The 19,945-nt window shown below is 43.3% G+C and overlaps 1 protein-coding gene across 15 annotated transcripts in view; it reads left to right on the top strand.

Annotated features, from left to right (window-relative positions):
* PPP6R3 (protein phosphatase 6 regulatory subunit 3) overlaps positions 1-19,945 on the top strand; it is a 125,207-nt gene that overhangs the window by 25,138 nt on the left and 80,124 nt on the right. For 11 of the 15 annotated variants that reach the window (XM_024987126.2, XM_024987132.2, XM_059882912.1 and 8 more), the window contains 1 exon segment: positions 14,852-15,005. The exons of 3 other annotated variants lie outside the window; for them this stretch is intronic. The gene's annotated coding sequence lies outside the window, so the exon portion shown is untranslated. 15 annotated transcript variants of the gene reach the window in all.

Here is a 19,945-nt window from a genome sequence, read left to right on the forward strand (position 1 = left end):
AATACGCTAAGTCCCTGTGTGCAAGCTTTCATCTGTGAACTGCGAAAGGTTCGAGCGCTTGTCTGCCCGTGTCTGGTGCAGTGTCCCGTGCGTGTCTGCACCAGCGGCTGTGCTGCGAGTGCCTTACAGTACTGCGTAGGGTACAGCGGTGCAGTTTCAAGCCCAGGGTGTCCGGAAGCGGGCGGCAGAGCAGCGGTGGTGTAGCCAGTGCTGCTCAGAAGAGATTTATGACACAGGAAATGGCAAGGAGATTTTCTTTGTTTGAGGAGGTGCGGTGAGCTTTTGAGTCATAGGCCCTGAACATAGAATGGTCCCCAAGAGTTGCAGCCGCCGCTCAGATGCAGTCCAGTGCTGCCGTGTCACCTGTGACGAGGAAAGGGACCACTACCCAGACATCACTGGGTAGTTTCTTCAGGACGGTACATAGAACTGAATTCAGTAGGGAACCAGCACCTGTGCATCAGATGCCATGCGCATCAGGCAGGAGTGACCCCGCAGCTCACCCTCTGTCTCCTGATGCGGACGACCCTGCGGCTCTGCCGTCCCCCACCCCCCTCCCTCCTCCAGGCAGTAGCTCTTCTTGCCCATTCATTCAGTGCCAGCTGTTGTACTGTACTACTGGACGCTTGAAGATACTGTACTGCGAGGTTAGAGATGTTCTTTGTTTTTTGTGTTTGTTTGCTTTTTATGTATTGTTTGTGTGAAAAGAGTTTTGCACTATTACAGTACAGCACTGCATAGCTGCTTATGTTAGTTGGGTATCTGGGCTGACTCTGTTGGGCTTATAAACAAATTGGGCTTACAGACGTGTTCTTGGAACAGAACTCATTTGTATGTGGGGGACTTACTGTACATTTTAAGATGATCACTACCCACCTGTTATTTATTAGACTTTCCATGTTAATAACCACCTACTTGTTTCTTTTCCTCTTGTCCTGTCCACTAGCTTTCCTGCTCTCACAATGATCTTTTGAGTTGTGATGACTAATGTTTTGAGGGTTGATGACTCAAAGTCTTTTTAGGCCATCTTGATTTTCCAGTCTTTACCAGTTTATATCTTTCCCTTCTGATAGAAAATTTAACAATGGAAAATTTTAAAAATTAATGATATAATTAGAATGATTGTTAGAGAAGTAGACAGTATTTCTTAAAATTCATGTGTGTGTAAAGTTGTTTTCTTAACAGTTCTGAAATTGATTAGAAGGAGCTAGGTAGGTAAAACACTTTATATGTGTTCTTTTAATTATGTATTTGTATAAATTCAAATGATGTTTTATTGTAAAAACGCAAAATATGAGAAGCAAGGAAGGCCTTTCTCTGATCCCATGTTATGGGTTTTCCTTCCTAAAAGGGCAGCAGTGAGCCCATGACAGCACCAGCTGGGAGTTGTGACACATGACTCTGGTGGGCTCTGAAGAGCAGGTCTCAGTAAGTATTCGTTGAATTAAACAACAAAAAAAGTAAAGTTGTTTTCCTAATAAAAATTGTACTTCAAAGTGTGGTTCAATTTCTGGTAAGAGGTAAAATTTTCCATCTTTCGTTTTTAAATGAGTGTGCATAAAGGGTAGTGATTGTTGGCCATAACGCCTCCAGCAAATATCTGGGTGCCCACCCAGTGCCAGGCCTGTGCTTTCTAGACTTTGGTCACATGTGATTAAAATGATGGCATGCTGGTGCCCTCAGTGAATCAGGACAGTGTCTCCGAGATACAGAGCAAGCAGCATATGTAGTCATAAGTTTTCTAATGGCCTCATGAAACGGCAACAGGTAAAGTTAATTTTAATGTATTTTAACCCAGTAATACAAAATAATATCATTTCAGCATGTCATACAAAATTATTAATGAGGTATTTTCACTTCTTTTTGTACTCAGTCTTTGAAGTCAGCTGTATTTTATACATGAACACTTCTGCGTTTGAACTAGCCATGTTTCATGTGCTCCAAAGCCTGGCACGGCTGCCGCAGTGGCCCTGTAGGGCAGATTATCATCAGTGTCTTCACTGCTCACACAGAGGGGCAGGGGACACGGACTAGGAACTGAGGTAAACGGTGGCTTAAAGGGGCAGAGGAGCCGCAGGGGGATAAGTTAGGAAGCTATTTCTGTCCTCTGGGTGGTGGCCAGAGAAGCTGGAGAAGGGGAGGCGCGAGGAAGATGGAGTTGACACAGTTTTGGTGAACTGGATGTTGAGGGAAAGAGGAGTCTACCCCAGCTGGGTGTGCCTTTTCTGGGAGGGGCGGACGTGGTGAGAAAGGGTTTGTTAGGTGATTGGTGTGTGATAGAGAGCAAAAGCCTGTTTAGGAGAGATTAAATTTAATATGCTTACAAGACAGCCAAGGGCAAACGGGTGCCTGTGTTTGAGGTGCAGAGATGGCCTTAACCAGTTTTATAAATTTGAATCTCATCTGTGTTTATAGAGGTATATTTAAAAACCTGAGAAAATGGCTTCATTTATTCAACAAAGCCCTTTGAAAAAGATTTTCCCCAAGTCTTGTTTGAGTTGCTGCAGCGATAGTGTGAATAGAACAAGTGGAAACTGACACCCTGAGCACTGGCGTCAAGCCGGGAGAGTGTACCTAGGTCGTGTCCCGTCTGAACCCGGTGGGAACCTCTGCCTTAGAGGACACTGAGAGGCGGCCAGTGAGAAAACAAGGAGGCTGTGCTCTCAAAGAAGCCGAGGAGAGACTGTGTCAGTAAGGAGGGTCCAGCAGTGAAGAGTTCGGACTGCTCTGAGAGCAAAGCTGAGACTGGGACAGAAGAGATCTGCTGAGAGCAGCCCCATCGGGAGGCGCTGGCAGCTTGAAGAGGCAGTTTCAGTTGAGTGGCACAGACAGACACCAGAGTGGACTGAGGTGAAGAGGGGATGCTCTGTGGCAAAGGGCTCCTCTTCTGTTACGTTTAAAGAACCACTACAAACCACTGAGAAGACAGGCCCAGCAGAAAAACAACAAAGGATATAAACAGACAGTAGGAGAAAAGTGAAGTATAAATGGCTCTTAGGCAAAAACAGCGCTCCCAAGAGAAGAGGATGCTGGCACGGGTGTGAGGGCCCGGCGGGGGCTGGTGGGAGTAGCCATGGCCGCCGGGGAGAGCCCTTGCACTTTGTGTACCTAACCGGAGATGGGCCTGGTTTAATCCAGCAGTTCCACTTCTGGAAACTCTGGCACTTTACAACAGAATGGGAAAGACTAGAGATCTCTTCCGGAGAAGGCAGTGGCACCCCACTCCAGTACTTTTGATCTCTTCAAGAAAATTAGAAATACCAACGGAATGTTTCATGCAAAGATGGGCTCGATAAAGGACAGAAATGGTATGGACCTAACAGAAGCAGAAGATATTAAGAAGAGGTGGCAAGAATACACAGAAGAACTGTACAAAAAAGATCTTCATGACCCAGATAATCACGATGGTGTGATCACTCGCCTAGAGCCAGACATCCTGGAATGTGAAGTCAAGTGGGCCTTAGAAGGCATCACTACGAACAAAGCTAGTGGAGATGATGCAGTTCCAGTGGAGCTATTTCTAATCCTGAAAGATGATACTGTGAAAGTGCTGCACTCAATATGCCAGCAAATTTGGAAAACTCAGCAGTGGCCATAGGACTGGAAAAGGTCAATTTTCATTCCAATCCCAAAGAAGGGCAATGCCAAAGAATGCTCAAACTACCGCACAATTGCACTCATCTCACACACTAGTAAGGTAACGCTCAAAATTCTCCAAGCCAGGCTTCAGCAATACATGAACCGTGAACTTCCAGATATTCAAGCTGGTTTTAGAAAAGGCAGAGGAACCAGAGATCAAATTGCCAACATCCACTGGATCATGGAAAAAGCAAGAGAGTTCCAGAAAAACATCTATTTCTGCTTTATTGACTATGCCAAAGCCTTTGACTCTGTGGATCACAATAAACTGTGGAAAATTCTGAAAGAGATGGAAAATTCCGAAACAGACCACCTGACCTGCCTCTTGAGAAATCTGTATGGAGGTCAGGAAGCAACAGTTAGTAGTCTCTTATGATCCTTTGTATTTCTGTGTTGTCTGTTGTGATCTCTCCATTTTCGTTTCTAATTTTATTGATTTGATTTTTCTCCCTTTGTTTCTTGATGAGTCTGGCTAATGGTTTGTCAATTTTATTTATCCTTTCAAAGAACCAGCTTTTGGCTTTGTTGATTTTTGCTATGGTCTCTTTTGTTTCTTTTGCATTTATTTCTGCTCTAATTTTTAAGATTTCTTTCCTTCTACTAACCCTGGGGTTCTCCATTTCTTCCTTTTCTAGTTGCTTTAGGTGTAGAGTTAGGTTATTTATTTGACTTCTTTCTTGTTTCTTGAGGTGTGCCTGTATTGCTATGAACTTTCCCCTTAGGACTGCTTTTACTGTGTCTCACACATTTTGGGTTGTTGTGTTTTCATTTTCATTCGTTTCTATGCAAATTTTGATTTCTTTTTTTTTTTCTTTTTTGATTTCTTCTGTGATTTACAATTATGTAAAGTTTAAAAAATAAAATAAAATTAATTAAATATTTCTTTTAAAAAAAAAAAAAAGGAAGCAACAGTTAGAACTGGACATGGAACAACAGACTGGTTCCAAATAGGAAGAGTACGTCAAGGCTGTATATTGTCACCCTGCTTATTTAACTTATATGCAGAGTACATCATGAGAAACGCTGGACTGGAAGAAGCACAAGCTGGAATCAAGATTGCCGGGAGAAATATCAATAACCTCAGATATGCAGATGACACTACCCTTATGGCAGAGAGTGAAGAGGAACTAAAAAGCCTCTTGATGAAAGTGAAAATGGAGAGTGAAAAAGTTGGCTTAAAGCTCAACATTCAGAAAACGAAGATCATGGCATCCGGTCCCATCACTTCATGGGAAATAGATGGGGAAACAGTGGAAACAGTGTCAGACTTTATCTTTTTGGGCTCCAAAATCACTGCAGATGGTGACTGCAGCCATGAAATTAAAAGACACTTACTCCTTGGAAGGAAAGTTATGACCAACCTAGATAGCATATTCAAAAGCAGAGACATTACTTTGCCAACAACGGTCCGTCTAGTCAAGGCTATGGTTTTTCCTGTGGTCATGTATGGATGTGAGAGTTGGACTGTGAAGAAGGCTGAGCGCCGAAGAATTGATGCTTTTGAACTGTGGTGTTGGAGAAGACTCTTGAGAGTCCCTTGGACTGCAAGGAGATCCAACCAGTCCATTCTGAAGGAGATCAGCCCTGGGATTTCTTTGGAAGGAATGATGCTAAAGCTGAAACTCCAGTACTTTGGCCACTTCATGTGAAGAGTTGACTCACTGGAAAAGACTCTGATGCTGGGAGGGATTGGGGGCAGGGGGAGAAGGGGACAACAGAGGATGAGATGGCTGGATGGCATCACTGACTCGATGGATGTGAGTCTGAGTGAACTCCGGGAGTTGGTGATGAACAGGGAGGCCTGGCGTGCTGTGATTCACGGGGTCGCAAAGAGTCGGACATGACTGAGCGACTGAACTGAACTGAAAAATTGAAAACTAAATGGTCATCAGTGGCGCCCTGGTTAAATCACCTGTAATGTAAAGGAAAGTCAGTATCAGATAAAACATTTGCTTTTGTTTTTATATACCATGCTGTAAATGGTACTTTGACAGTGAGCCTGTCCCTCACACCATTTTATAAGATTGAGAAAAATACCAGTGGGTCTGTTATTGGCACAGAAGATTTTTGAAAATACACCTTTGAAGAGCAGTGTTAAGCCTGTCGTTCTCTCTTGATCTGCCTTTTAACGCACTTCACATAAATTATTATCCACTATTCCCTTCTCCAGTTTCCTGTTAGGATTTTTGGTCCTGTTTTTTATATGTTCTGAGTTATAGACCACAGGAAAGATGTCTTAAAGGTTCATGGATGAATTCACTCTGGTTTCCTTATTTCATCTAAGAATAGCCACAGCTCCTTTCATGAGAGGATCGTTTTACTTGGTTTGGACCATTGACAGAGTGAGCAAACGTCTGATGTTGTCTGAGAAGCCTGCCTTAGCAGTGGTGATGGCTGCAGCCTGCCCGATGGCGGAGGAGGACTTCCTTGGTGCACTTTGTGTGAGGGGAAGGGACAGTACAGCCTCTGTGTGCGGTGTGTTCTCGAGCCACCTGCATTCGCCTGGTTTCACCGATCTCCCTGCTTTGGAGAAAGCAGCATGTCCCATATGGACTTAATCAAACATGAAAAACTGGGCACCCCTAAACAGACCAAACCGGTCTCCCAGTGGAGGACACTGATACAGTGTAACTTTAAATTCTCTATCACTGGGACTCTGCTTTAAGATCTTGTTTAAATATAATTTCTTTTGAGTGTGAGACTGTGGTTATTCATTGATTCCTTTTTCTTCAGTTCTTGAAGTATCTTGGTTTCACTTATGTTTCTTCGTAGAGCCACAGAAAAATAGTAGTTTAGGATTTGAAGCATCTTAAACTCGTTTAGTCTAATCCTCTCATCTTACAGTTACGAAAACAAGCTTGAAAAGGTGAGATTACTTGTCCAAAGGTAGACTGATCTGAGTCCGTGGTCTTCCCCATTACGTTTGGTGGAGTGAGGGGTGGTATGATACCCTTGCGTGATCAGAGGGAGGTAACTTGCCAGAGGTTTGAGGGGAAGTATAGCTTTACTTACTTGGCAAAGGCATTAGAACTCGTTTACCTGCTGCCCTAATTTGTTTTTAGTCACAGAGATAGTCTGAACCCTCTACATATTTTGGTTGAGAAAGTTGAAGCCTGTAGATGGGAACTTAACCCAAGGTTGTAGACTATCAATGTTTTATTCTGTGCTTTAATGTGAGCTGGAACAGTGCTGTCCAGTAAAATAGTATTCTTTTATCTGTGCTCAGTGGGGCTATTTAAATTTAAATTGAGAATTCAGTTCCTTAGTCTTAACTAGCTGTATTGCTGGTACTCATGACTCTGTGTGGCCAGTGGCTTACTGTATTGGACAGCGTAGGTACAGAGTATTTACCTTAAAAAAATTATTATTTTTTTTTTACAACTTTAGAAATGTTGGTGCTGGACACCAGGAGTTATGAGTATGATTAGAATTGCCAGTTAGGAATCAGATTTGTGTTTAAAAGTAGGAGGAGCTTGGGGCAGTGCTTGTGGTTGTGACTTGGGCCTTTCTCCATTCCTGTTTCATCTACTCTTTAGGACGGTAACCAAGAGCCTATTTGAAGGGACTGTCCTTTTTCATCTCTTAGATATCTTGGTTTGCTAGTTGAAAATCCCGTTCCTGGGTTGAGTTTTCAGTGAATACGCTCATTCACCTTCATGTCGCTTAGCATGTTTTCCAGCCTCTGTACTTGGGTTTCACATACTAATCGCTTGGTTACCAAGGTGTCCTGTAGCAGGTTGATGCCTTTCTTGTTCTTGTACTGTGGATTGTGGAAGTTTCGGTTTTTACGTCAAGTTAAGCTCGGTGTGTAGCTGGGGGTGAGCCGGCTAAGCACGGCGTTGGCGGTCGGAGCCCTGCCGTCTTTTGTACCGTTGCTCTGCCTCTGCGCTGACATTGTCACAGGCAGAGTTTGTTTTCTGGGCTGTACTTCGGATGCTAATTTACTAATTTATGATTTGGCTCCATTTTAGTAGCAACTTGGGTTGGATTGACTTTATGCACAATGGCAGTGATTTGAGTGTCCATTAGGGTGCATAGCCAGACGATGATGTAATCCGATCAGGGGCCAACGTTTTACTTAGAGTACTTTACATTCATGATTTTGCTTTTGAAAGGTGGTAGTATGGATTTACCTTGGGTGTTTATACTTTAAAAAGTAGTCTTTTTGTATTCTTGGTACAGATATTTTTGATTACTGGTTTCAAAGCCTGTATTTTTGCCACAGCTTGTATTAAATTGGTATTTCTGAAATTAGTTGATAGTTAACATATGTGTGTGTGCATATATGTATAATACATATACACAGTTATTATATATATAATATATACTATATATAGATAGATAGATAGATAGATGCCTCTGAAGTTATCAAAGGATGTTACTTATTTAGGTTGTTTCTCTCAATTACGAGTGTTTGTATGCTCATTTTTGATGATTTTTGTGGTCAGAATAGGGGGGGGTGTTAATTTATTTTCTGTGTGCTAGGCATTGAGGATAAAATGTTGAATTTTATCAACATTTTATCTCTAAAACTTTATAGAGATGGATTGTCTTCCCATCTCACTATCTTGCATCTTTTTAGACTTGGGTGTTTGGGGAACATGTGTGAGCAGCTTGCAGAAAAAGGATTATTAAAATCCTCATGGGAACGATTGAGCTGGCCTGTCTCGGGAACGATTGAGCCGGCCTGTCTCGGGGACGATCAAGCTGGCCTGTCTCAGGAACGATTGAGGTGGCCTGTCTTGGGAACCATCGAGCTGGCCCGTCTTGGGATCGATTGAGCTGGCCTGTCTCGGGACTTGCTGGTGACAGTAGTTGCTTGCTTCTGTGTGCCCAGGCTCTAGGCTGTTTCACCTGTTTGTAACCGAGAGGTGGTTTTTAGTTGTTTGTGTATGATATGTGATACAAGGAGAACATATTTTCCTGCCTGTTACGTAATAGCTGTAGTTTCCGCTTGTGAATTTGCATCTTTGAAGAATATCAGGGAATTTATATTAAAAATTCATGTAAGAGCACAGAGAGAGGTTATTATTCCTTTTTTCCCCCAAAGTGAGTTAAAAAAAAAATTTCAGCGTTCTTTTGGAGTACGTCCTTTCTTATTGTTCTCAACTACAAAATAGGAGTAATACCTAAGAGGATTGAGAAGCACACGTATAATGCTGGCACAAAGGGTTTGTAAGGGTTAGATGTTCACTCTTGCTGTTCTCAAGTTCTGTGACTAAGCAGGTACATATTTAGTTACTCTTTAGTTGAGAATCTGTTCCTTTGCTGTTTTAGGCTAAACCAGCCCTCATTCTTGACTGATATTTTTATAATTATGTTCTTACATTCTCTTCATTGGCCTTGATCATACTGATTAGTATTGGAAAGAGGAGATCCTTTTTGATAGGGTTATAGTATATGGCTGTTGAGGAAAATGTGGCTCCTTTAAGGAATGATTGGCAAGAAGAAATATGAAAGTAGAAGTATATTATCTTAAAAAAAAGATCTTGTTTTCCCTTTTTTGAGGGGCGCCTCTGGATCCATTTCCTCTGAGAGAATAACGCTACCAGTTGTTAAGCCTGAATGTTTGTGTCCCCGCTCCAAGATTCATAGGTTGAAACCCAATCCTCAGTGTGACGGTTTGGGGGAGTGAGGCCTTGGGGCGATGAGGTCATGAGAGTGCAGCCTTAATGAATGGGCTTGGTGATCCCCGAGGGTTCCCTTACCCGTTCCTGCTGTGTGAGGACCCAGCAGTCACCAGACGATGGACTGCCCAGTCTCAAGAAGTGTGAGAAGTAGAGTTCTGTTGTTTGTAAGTTATGAATGTATGGTATTCTGTTATAACCCAGGAGGACTAAGGCATCAAATGATTCTTGAGTAGCAAATCTCCATTTTCCTCCTCTAGCTTCTGTGACTGTGCAGTTGGTCCCACTGTTCTGGAGCCGTGTCCTTTTCTCATTTTTGTCCTTGCCAGGGTTGGGAACTCTTTTGTCTTCGTTAATCAAACAGTGCTATTCTCATTTCACCTTCACCATCAGCACCATCTTGGTACCCACAGGCTTAAAGCAGAAGTTTTTTCCCCCATTTTACTTCTCTCCATTTATTATTTCACCAAGTCTTGCTTCATTCTTTCTGTAATTTAATTTGCTGCTGTCCATGGCCACCAACACCATATTTAAAATTTTGATTATTTTTATATTAGATTTATAAATTTGTTGAAACAGGAAGGAAGTTTAGAGTTAATTTAGCCCAGCTCCTTTATTTTGTAAATGAAGAAATGGATCCTCAGGTCAGGTGACTTGTCTTAGGTCACACAACTAGTGAGTAGCTGATGTTACAATTCTCTGGTCTCAGCATTTAATGCCGTCTCCCAGTCTAATATTCTTCTTAAAATGTATTTGAAAAAAATTCTTTTGGGGTCAATTTTGCATACCTCCAGTTAAGGGTGAACCAGTTTTAGGAGGTTGGATAGATGACAGCATTTCCTAGGCACCCCTCCCTCTTTTCCCTCTTACCCTGAAGGTAACTGTATTACTTAGAACTCTTTTAGCCCATTAAAAAAAAATACGTATTTACCTCCATATGTCTGAAGAGCATTTTGGAAGAGTTCATACTTGTATGCATGCTTGCTGATTTTTTTTCTTTTTAGTTTAGTTTTAAGTTGATTTCCTGCTGTGAAAAGATAGGGCAGATAAGGATTCGCTGCCCCCCACCCCCCACACTGCACCCTCGTCCCTGTCTCTCCAGTATAGTTCTATTGCGATTTTGGTTAAATCAGTATTTATCTGTTATTACTTGGGATGCTGTTTATAGTGTCAAGTGGTACATTACAAATACTTTTTGTAAACAGCTTCTGGTTTTCCTAGGAAATGTTGCCTTTTTTTTTCTTTAATGTATCAATCACTAGTTTAGCCTCAAACTTTCAGCCAGTTATGTATTGAGGTATTCCATCAGCTTAATCGTTTGAAGAAATTTTACCTGCTCCAGACTGGGCTGCTTGCTCTCCCTGCCGGGACCCTGGGAGTTCTCGCCCCTCTTCTTCATCGCCTGTTCTCTGTTGTCGCCTTTGTGGTGCTCTCCCTCTTGTTTAGTGGAGCGCAGTCTCGCAGTTTTCTGTGAGAATGGCTGGGAGGTACATCTTCTGAGACTTCTGTGTGTTCCTTATTGGTAGTTTGGCTGGGGATGGACTTCTGGGTTGGAAATAATTTTCTTTATGTATTGGTCTGCTGATTACACACACACACACACACACACACACACACGTACACGTTTATCTTCCTGAGGATGTCAGATAATTTTTTAAGGTACTTTTTTCCTTGTGTAGTCTTTCCTCCATCCTGCATTTTTCTGTCTGTTTTGTTCTCTATCTTTCATGATACAGGTTTTCCTGAGATGTTATCAGAACCTGTGTTTTTCATTCATATTTAAAAGTTACACAACACACAGAGTTGAATTCATACGACAGTTCCATTCTTTCTCAGCTTTGTTCACTGTCTATGAACATAATTTCTCAGATCTTCATTTCTAAATCACATCTTCCACTGTAAGGAACGAGGAGTCCTTGGAGAAATGGGTGATTTCAGAGCTGGGGCATAAAATGTAAAAGTTTAATCTGAAACATGTTGTTATGCAAAGAAATAAGGGAATATTCAAAAAACATGAAAAGTACACATTCCTCTGCTTGAAGGGGTTCCCCTTGGCCAGATCTAGGATAACTTGAGCATCAGAATGAATGGTGATATGGATAAATTAAGAATCTATGAGTCCATACTATTAATGAATTAAAGAATGAGTGGGGAGAAGGCAATATACTTTAGTTATAATGTCAGCTGGTAAGTGTAGAAGGAACAGTAGATTTACAAAATAAACAGAATTTTATAACTCAATAACAGTTGATTCAGACAAGAATTGCCAGAGGTTAGTAAAGCTATTGGGTGAATGTTTTAAGAATGTAATATCAAACTTTATCTCCATACAGATTATTTACTAGTTAATTACTGAGGGGAAATGGTTATTTTACAGTGAAGAAATAAGACAAATATCATTTTCACTAAATGATCAAAATCCCAATAATGGGACACATTGATACCATCTTACTACTTATGTGATACTCTAGGAGAAACAAACCTCACTTACCACTTGTGTGGTGTTACTGCCAGAAATTCATACTTTCCTGGGTTCTTCAGAGATGCCGTGAAAGACAGAGAATTGCTGAAGAACTGTTTTAGATGGAGACACAGTGTCAAGTGTGATTCGTGAGCCTGAATTGAGGTGAAGGGGGCTTGCCATCAGGGACATCGTAGAACAGTTGGCAGAAATGGAATGTGAACTATATAGTCTATATGGGACTGTTAATGTGTTAAATTCCTGATTTGGACGTAAGTACTGTGGTTGTATAAGAGAGTCTCCTTGATCTTAGGAAATACCTGGTGAACTATTTAAAGGTAAAGGACATGATGGCTGTAGAAACTCAACTGTTTGGGATGGGAGAAAGCAAAACTGATACAGTGATTAGTTGTGAATCTAGGGGAAGGGTCTGTGGGAGTTTCTTGTTCTGCTCTTGCAACTGTTCTGCAGGTTTACGATGAAAACTTAAAGATGAAAGTAAGGGTGGCTGATTGGAGCCTCCCTTCGTGGGTAGGGGCTCATTGGCTGGGGACTGTTCATCAGAGTGACTGGTTGAGCTCCTTTGGTTGCGAAGTCCCCAGTGTCAGGGTTTTCAGGCCTTTGCTTCTTGAGGTCAGTGATCAGAAGTCATCAGCAGTCTTCCTCCTAGCTGGAAACGGCAGAGCCCGGTAGAAGAGTCTGGAGCGGGTAGGGTGGGGTGGGTGGATGAGTAGGCCTCACTCTGTATTCTTTCTGCAGTTCACAGGGTCCCTCTGTTTCTAGTGGCAAACCCATCCTCAGCTCTGCAGTAGTCACCGTCCTTTCTGGCTTCCTCTTGTCATGTGGGGCTGGGAGGGATGGAAGAAGGCCAAGGGGATTTGGGAATTTAAGTGTTCGTTGAATAACCTTTTTCAGCCAGTGTTCCTTTTGCTTCCTTCCAGCACTCCTCTAATTTTGTTGGTTCTTGGGATATGCCTTTAAAAAACGAGACAAAACACCCGAACAGTTCTCTCACTGTGGTTTTAGAGACATTTCAGTGTATGTTCAGTGCACATTCTTTACCCAGGAGTAATATGAATGCACTTACGTACCACTTCATTCTGTTTTCTGTCTTTTGATCTTGTTTCTCACATTCTCACACTTGGGAGTAACCAGATTTCTTACTATCAATAGTATAGACCCACTCTTTCCTGTAATTAGTCTAAGGGAAAAGACTGAATAATTAACACAGATCTTTTCCCAGAAAAGTCTTACTTTTTACAACTTCATAAGCACCTGGATTTGTGATGCTCTGAGCGTGTTTGAGGGCTGTTTTATCATTTGGCTTCCCTGGGCAGGAGTATGCAGCACATTGGGGCTGGCAGGTCGGTACAGCTCTGCTGGGAGCCTGTGGTTGACCAGCCTGGAAGCGGATGAAGTGGGTGGACTTGACTGGTGGAGAAAAGATTGTAGGTGACTTGAGGGCCCTACAGCTACCCAGAGTTAAGTGCCAGACATGTGGGGCACGTGTGTATTTTGTGGAGTACGTAACTTCATTGGATTTTTAAGGGGCTCTGGAACCCATTCCATGGAGAGTGGTTGTGATGGGACTAGAATTACCTGCAGCATTTAGAAACCCACTCATTACACCAGCACGCTGAGTTAGTCACATCTGAGGACTGTGGAGGTGATGTGTTCTTATGATGTAAAGCAAAAATCTAGGTGATTAGTTAACTTTTTCAAGGTTTTGTTTAGAAAACATTTCATTGGTAAAATGCTTTGTTTTCAGAATCAAGTATTTTCTTCATAATAAACTAGGCTTTTGTTGATTCATTTTCTTTTAGCAAGTGGTTAGCATTGTTTCTATTATCTTGTTTGAGGGAAAATGTTTAGTTAATCACCCTGTAGTGTGAGTTTTGTGGAACAAAGGCATGAAATGAACAGCATTTATTTTGAGAGGCCTTGTAGACTGCATCCTTATGAGACTTCTGATGAGTATATTGTCCATAGTTTGTGTCTTTTCATGCAGTGTTTAGGTTTAAACAAAGTGCCTTGAAAGACAGTTTAAAGTCCTTCATGTATAGCATCTGGTTAATTCACATTAGAGACAGGATTTGGCTGCAGCTAGTGCTTAAGTGCGGAGAAGACAACGGCACCCCACTCCAGTACTCTTGCCTGGGAAATCCCATGGGCGGAGGAGCCCGGTGGGCTGCAGTCCACGGGGTCGCTAAGAGTTGGACACGACTTCACTTTGACTTTCACTTTTCACTTTCATGCATTGGAGAAAGAAATGGCAACCCACTCCAGTATTCTTGCCTGGAGAATCCCAGGGACAGAGAAGCCTAGTGGGCTGCCGTCTATGGGGTCGCACAGAGTTGGACACGACTGAAGCGACTTTGCAGCAGCAGCAGTGCTTAAGTGACGGAGAAGGCAACGGCACCCCACTCCAGTACTCTTGCCTGGGAAATCCCACGGACGGAGGAGCCTGGTGGGCTGCAGTCCATGGGGTCTCTGAGGGTTGGACACGACTGAGCAACTTCACTTTCACTTTTCACTTTCATGCATTGGAGAAGGAAATGGCAACCCACTCCAGTGTTCTTGCCTGGAGAAGCTCAGGGACGGGGGAGCCTGGTGGGCTGCCGTCTGTGGGGTCGCACTGAGTCGGACACGACTGAAGCAACTTAGCAGCAGCAGCAGCAGCAGCAGCAGTGCTTAAATGAACTTAATGTTTAGCTCACAATTTCTGGTAAGTTACAGTTGTTTAAAGGTATTACATGGGGCTACAAGAGAGTACTGTAAAAATCTGTTTTAGTAATTTAAAATATGATGCCTTTGTTGCTAACTAACCTTGTGTTGAGTGAGAAAGTCATTGATGTTTTCATGAGGTAAAGATAAGCATGTGTGTTTTATTTGTCCCTTCTTACGTCTCTGTTTCCGGGTTATTGTTTAGTGTAGGCTAAGAGCTTAGGCAGAAGGATGGCCACGCCTTTCCCTCTTGTTGCGTAGAGACCTTTCAGTTAGCCAGGACTCTTCAGCCCTCTGAGGTTCAGTTGTGTGTGAGGACCTTGTGCCATAACCTTTAGTGGCAGCTCTCATTAGACCGAAAAAGAACGCACTGTGATTTTGGCTCTCTTTCTCTTTATAGGAGAACTTCTGTTCAATGTCCACCATCCTGCTTTATTCCTACTGATCTGCTAATGCAATAAATTGGAAGACAACCATTTCCAGGAGAACCTGTAATGGGCAAGGAGCCACAGAGAAGAAAACATTTCTTTTAATTTTTAAACTTGGTTTGAAAGGTAAGGTCACAATGATTATGAGGAGTTCCTTTCCATGAGTTACATCAAGAAAGGCAGTTTTCTGTTGTGAACCCTGGGGTCTAGGTGGACCCGTCTGGGCCATCTCTTTGAGATGACCTGGTTCTGTGACGCTGTGGTATTTTTAGGAAATTAAATAACAGCCTCTGTAGTTTGCTCTAGGGTCTTGGAATTGGCGGCACCCGTGGGATTCCCAGTTTCCAGAGGACGGGGTTGGGTGGGATCGAGCTGGGCCCTAAGGGCCAGATAAGGCAGCATGCCAGAGCAAGACTGCTCGTAGAAACCCACCTGCCACCCCTTGGGCACCTGGCCCTGTGTGTGTGTTGGGGCTTGGGGGGCTTGTTTTGTGTCATACCAGCCAAGGGACAGCTGGCTTCTAGCCAGCCACCTGACTCTTTTGAGTCTTAATTATTATCACCTTGCAATTCTTTCCTGAAGTTTTTTGTTAAAGACCAGAGATTTTCTTTGCACACTTGACTTTTAGGTCAATTGGCACTTAATAGCAAGTGGCCTGGTAGGACCTTTTGGGGGATGTGCACACATCCTTAATCAGTTTCACTGTTCTTTAGTATCTGGAGGAGCAGGTGGGCATGGACCGTTTAATCATCCACATTTCAGGCTTCAGTGTCTCAGGAGATACTGCAGTGGTTCAGTTGTGACAGGTCTCTGCCTCTAAACCCCAGTGAGTGCCTCAGATTCCTAGGCCGCGAGCCCCTTTGCCTGTGCCCTCGCCCTCCTCCAGCCCTCCGTGAAGGACTCTTCCTCAGCACCCACTTCTGCTTACACAGTGAAGCACCAGCTCTTTCTTAGAGACTATCTTCACATCTCGTTTTGTCCAGCTGCTCTTTATTTATTGGTTTTTGGCTGTGCTGGCTCTTGGTTGCTGTGCAGGCTTTTCTCCAGTTGCCAGGAGCGGGGCCTGCGCTGTGGTGGTGTACAGGCTTCTCATTGCGGTGGCCTGTCTTGTTGCAGATTCTGGGCTCTGGAGCCTGGGCTCAGTATCAGTAGTTGCTCAGTTGCTCTGCAGCCTGTGGGATCTTCCTGGATCAGGGATCGAACCCGTGTCTCCTGCATTGGCAGGCAGATTGTTTACTACGGAGCCACCAGGGAAGCCCCTGTTGTGTCCAGCTTTTATCTTCATATTCTTCTTGATACATCCTGGGGGGAAGAATTCCCTTCAGTGAATTCCCATTCACTCTTGGCGCCTTGTCTCATGTGGTTTTGTTTGTTTGGTTGCTTTGTTCAGGGGCCCAGCCCCTTGTCCCTCTGCCCTATAGGTCCTCACTCTGCAGACTTGGGCTCTTCAGTTGCCTGCCTGCCTGCCTGCCGGAGTGGAGAACTCAGTCGAGGGGTCAGCTTTATTAATAAGTCCGGGAGCATGCAGTAATAAACTGATCTGACTGTCTGACTCATTTATAATAAAGAGGATATTTGTAATGCACATGATCATGTTCTGTCTATCCGCTGGTTTGGAGCTGGGGGCAGTGGGAGCAGGGGTACTAATTTCAGAACCCCACAGAGACCTCCAGCTTGAATTCAGTTGGCTATTTTACAGGTTCATCATGTTTTTATGTTTATTGGGCAGTATAAATTATTGGTAACATTTATCCTTTTTTTCTATTGTGATACTGGATCTGAAAAACTAAATCTGTCTGATTAAGCCTTTTTTTTTCCCCCCGTATGCAAAATTTTACCACCATCAACGTAGCGCATCATGGCAGCAAGAGAGTCAGACCCGACTGAGTGACTGGGCACGCGTGGCGGCCTCTGCTGCACTTTGTAGTGATCTCATCTTTGCTCAGCTTCTCCGACAGTGTTCTGCCTGTAGTTGTTTCACACGGACTGTTCATAGAAGCTAATTCTTCGTCACTTCAGAGTCCTCAAATAAGTGACAACTCCAAGATCTTAAATTCATCAAGAATCAAGGAGGTCATCATTGGCTTCTTTAGCTTGGTAACAAACCAGCTTTGACTGAAGTTTCATTTTCCTTTTTTATGAAGACGTTTCCTGTTAGGAGACGTTGCACTTGATGCTCTCTGGCTGTTGCTGTCTGTGAGCTGGGAACACTGCAGCGGCCGCCTGGTGCGCTGGTGCCACATGCAGTGCGTTCCTTCAGCACAGGGATGGTATGATTGCATAATGAACAGTGCTTTGCCCTCTAGTTTCATAACAGAATAGCCCATATCCCATTGTACCTTAAAAACACAACATTTGCAGTCCAGATTTGCTTTTCTTGTTTTGACATGTTGGGTGTGCGCTCGGAATAATAAAACGCGGCAGTGCAGCATACGGTACTTGGGGCCCTGTTGCATTACACCCGAGCCTGCAGTTCGTAGTGCTCAGCTGCAGTGCCTGCGAGTGGCACTGTGGTGACGTGAGGCCTGCGTGTGGTCTCTTGTCGTGACTGCTCAGCCCTGCCCTTCTGGTGTGAGAGCAGCCAGAGGCAGCCTGTAGAGGAGGGCATGGCTGTGTTCCCTTAAAACTGTATGGACACTGAAATTTGAATTTCATAGGATTGGTACAAGTCATGGAATAGCATTTTTTTTGATATCTTCCCCCTGCCCCCCCCAGCCCATTTCCAAACAGTGAAAAGGTAAAAACCATTCTTTGCTCAGGCGCTGTATGAAAAATCTGGCGCATCAGATCCGGCAGTCTCAGTATTGTACCCCAGGGGTCCTAGGTCTCTGGAGTCATTTCACACACTCATGGCAGAAAAAAATTGGAGTGGGAAACGATGTAAACTGAAAAGGTACTATGTTGGTTTTTGCTGTTGGTTGGATTTTTCTGTTTCTTTGTTTTTTGTATGGAGGAACCTTAAGCATGTGGAGTCGCCTCATGGTCTTTCTGCTAGACAGTCTTTTATGAAACCCTGATTCTAGTATGTACCTCTGTTTGTAGAGCCCTTCCTGAGTGCCAGGGACTGTGCTGAGTGCTTTTTACTTTCTTTTCATAACCTTTTATTTTTTTCATATATAGGTACGTAGCTTATGTAGATACGTAGTTGAAAAATCAAATGGTATCACAAGATTTATAACAAAAAATAGCAGTCCTCTGTTTCATCTTGGCCATCCTGTCCTCTCTGCATCCTTGGATTACTCACCAGGGACTGCTCCCTCCATCTCTTAGCTGATTCCTCATCTCTGCTTCCTTCTGCATTTCTGTGTCATATAACCATAGGTAGCAGTTTCTAATCTATTTTACTTTCCAATTAGGAAGATGAAGGTTTAGTTCTTCTTTGCACAGCTGTTTCCCTCTCCATCTCCCAGCATAGTTAAAACACAACTTTGGTTAAGATCAATAGTAGAAGTATGGTATATGTTGTTTGATTCCTAAATCTCTGCCTTACTTTGCAAAATTCCTCTCAACACGGTAACATATATCTGGCAATACATTTCCTTGGACGTCTCCTTTCCAGGGCCCCCACCTCATGGTCTGCTTCACACTGGCTCCTCCTGACGTTGTCTGAGGCTGCACATGTGCCCCTTCTGTACACCCAGTCTTTGCTGCTCGGTGTGGTGGAGCCCTGGCTTCATGGATTCTGTGTCTTCTGCTTGTGGCTTACTGCCCAGCTTTTTCTCCAGTAGCTTCTTGAAGAAATTGTGAACAAATCTTTCCGACCTTCCAGGTCTGAAAATGTTCTTTTCTAGAATTCTTGTTGGGAAAACTGATGTCGTTTTGACTTCCAGTTCTTTTTTAAGTTTTTTCTCACTAGAAAAGTTTAAATATTCTTCTTTTTAAAAAATCTCCAGTACTGTTGACTTTTACACTGTATCTTAAAGGATCTTCTCACATTCAGTGTGATGCCATGTGTAGGTCCTAAGGGGAGAGTCAGCATTTTTATGCGCTGAGAAAAAATTTTTTGGACAAGGGAGGTTGGTGGTGAATTAAAATATGTTCTTCTAAAACTTCTGTTACTTGGACGATGGACTTCCTGAATTGGTTCTCCATTCTCCATCTTTTCATAAATTTGCTGGCTTTCTTCTTGGCTGTTGTTTCCTTTCCTGTCTGTTATTGTTGTTTTACTAGAGCTTCCAGGGGAGTGGAGAATTGTGTGGATTTCAACCCACTAAGCATCTGGAAAGTTGCATAATCCTTTCTATTTTCTTGTTGAGACTCTCTGTCAGCCCAAATGTAGCCGTGCCTTTTATATCAAATAGACTTTGAAAAGAAATTCATGAGGCCGTGTGGCGATCACTTTGTACAGCCTTCCTCTCCAGAACCGGAAGTTGCTCTCTTAGAGGATCCGGGCTTCCAGGGTACCTCCGGCCTTGAGGTCGTGTCCATGTTTCCTCACCTTTAGCGCATTCTATTCCTGCACCTCCTGCTCACAGACGATCTGTCCTTTTCGCTTACTGGCTCATTTTCCCCTTGGGCGCTTTCTGTGATAGTATAAAAGAGCTCAGAGGTATTCAGAGCTAGTTCTTTTTTCCCTCCATGGAGCGGGCCCATCCGTCACCCTGGTCCTTTTTGGGTGCCACGTGTTGGCAGTCTCTTCCTCTGCCCCAGAGCAGGACACCACATTGCTCGATGTGGGCTGATCTGCCCAGGAAAGGCTACGGTGGAGTTAGTAGCTCCCGCGTCCTAGCCATGATTATCTGTGACACATTTTGAGATTACTTGCTTATTACTCACAGCATAATAAAACTTTATGCTGAGCTTATAATTAACTGAAATCTTCGAACTTGTTTAACAGTTTTCTTATGTCTGGCAATCCCCTCACCCCATGGTGTCATATTTTTCAGTTTTTATTTTAAAAGGACTTTGCATTTATCCCCGTTTGGGTTGGTTTCATCATGTCAGAATTTTAAAATACTGACTCACTTGTGTTTTCTGTGCATTTTTGTCAAACTTGGCATCCTGGTCAGTCTACTCTGATAGAGCCACTGGCCACAGTGCTGAGCGCCTCCATTGTTACTACCCAC

The sequence above is a fragment of the Bos taurus genome, chromosome 29 (genome assembly GCF_002263795.3).
Source record: "Bos taurus isolate L1 Dominette 01449 registration number 42190680 breed Hereford chromosome 29, ARS-UCD2.0, whole genome shotgun sequence".
NCBI classification, from domain to species: Eukaryota; Metazoa; Chordata; class Mammalia; order Artiodactyla; family Bovidae; genus Bos; species Bos taurus.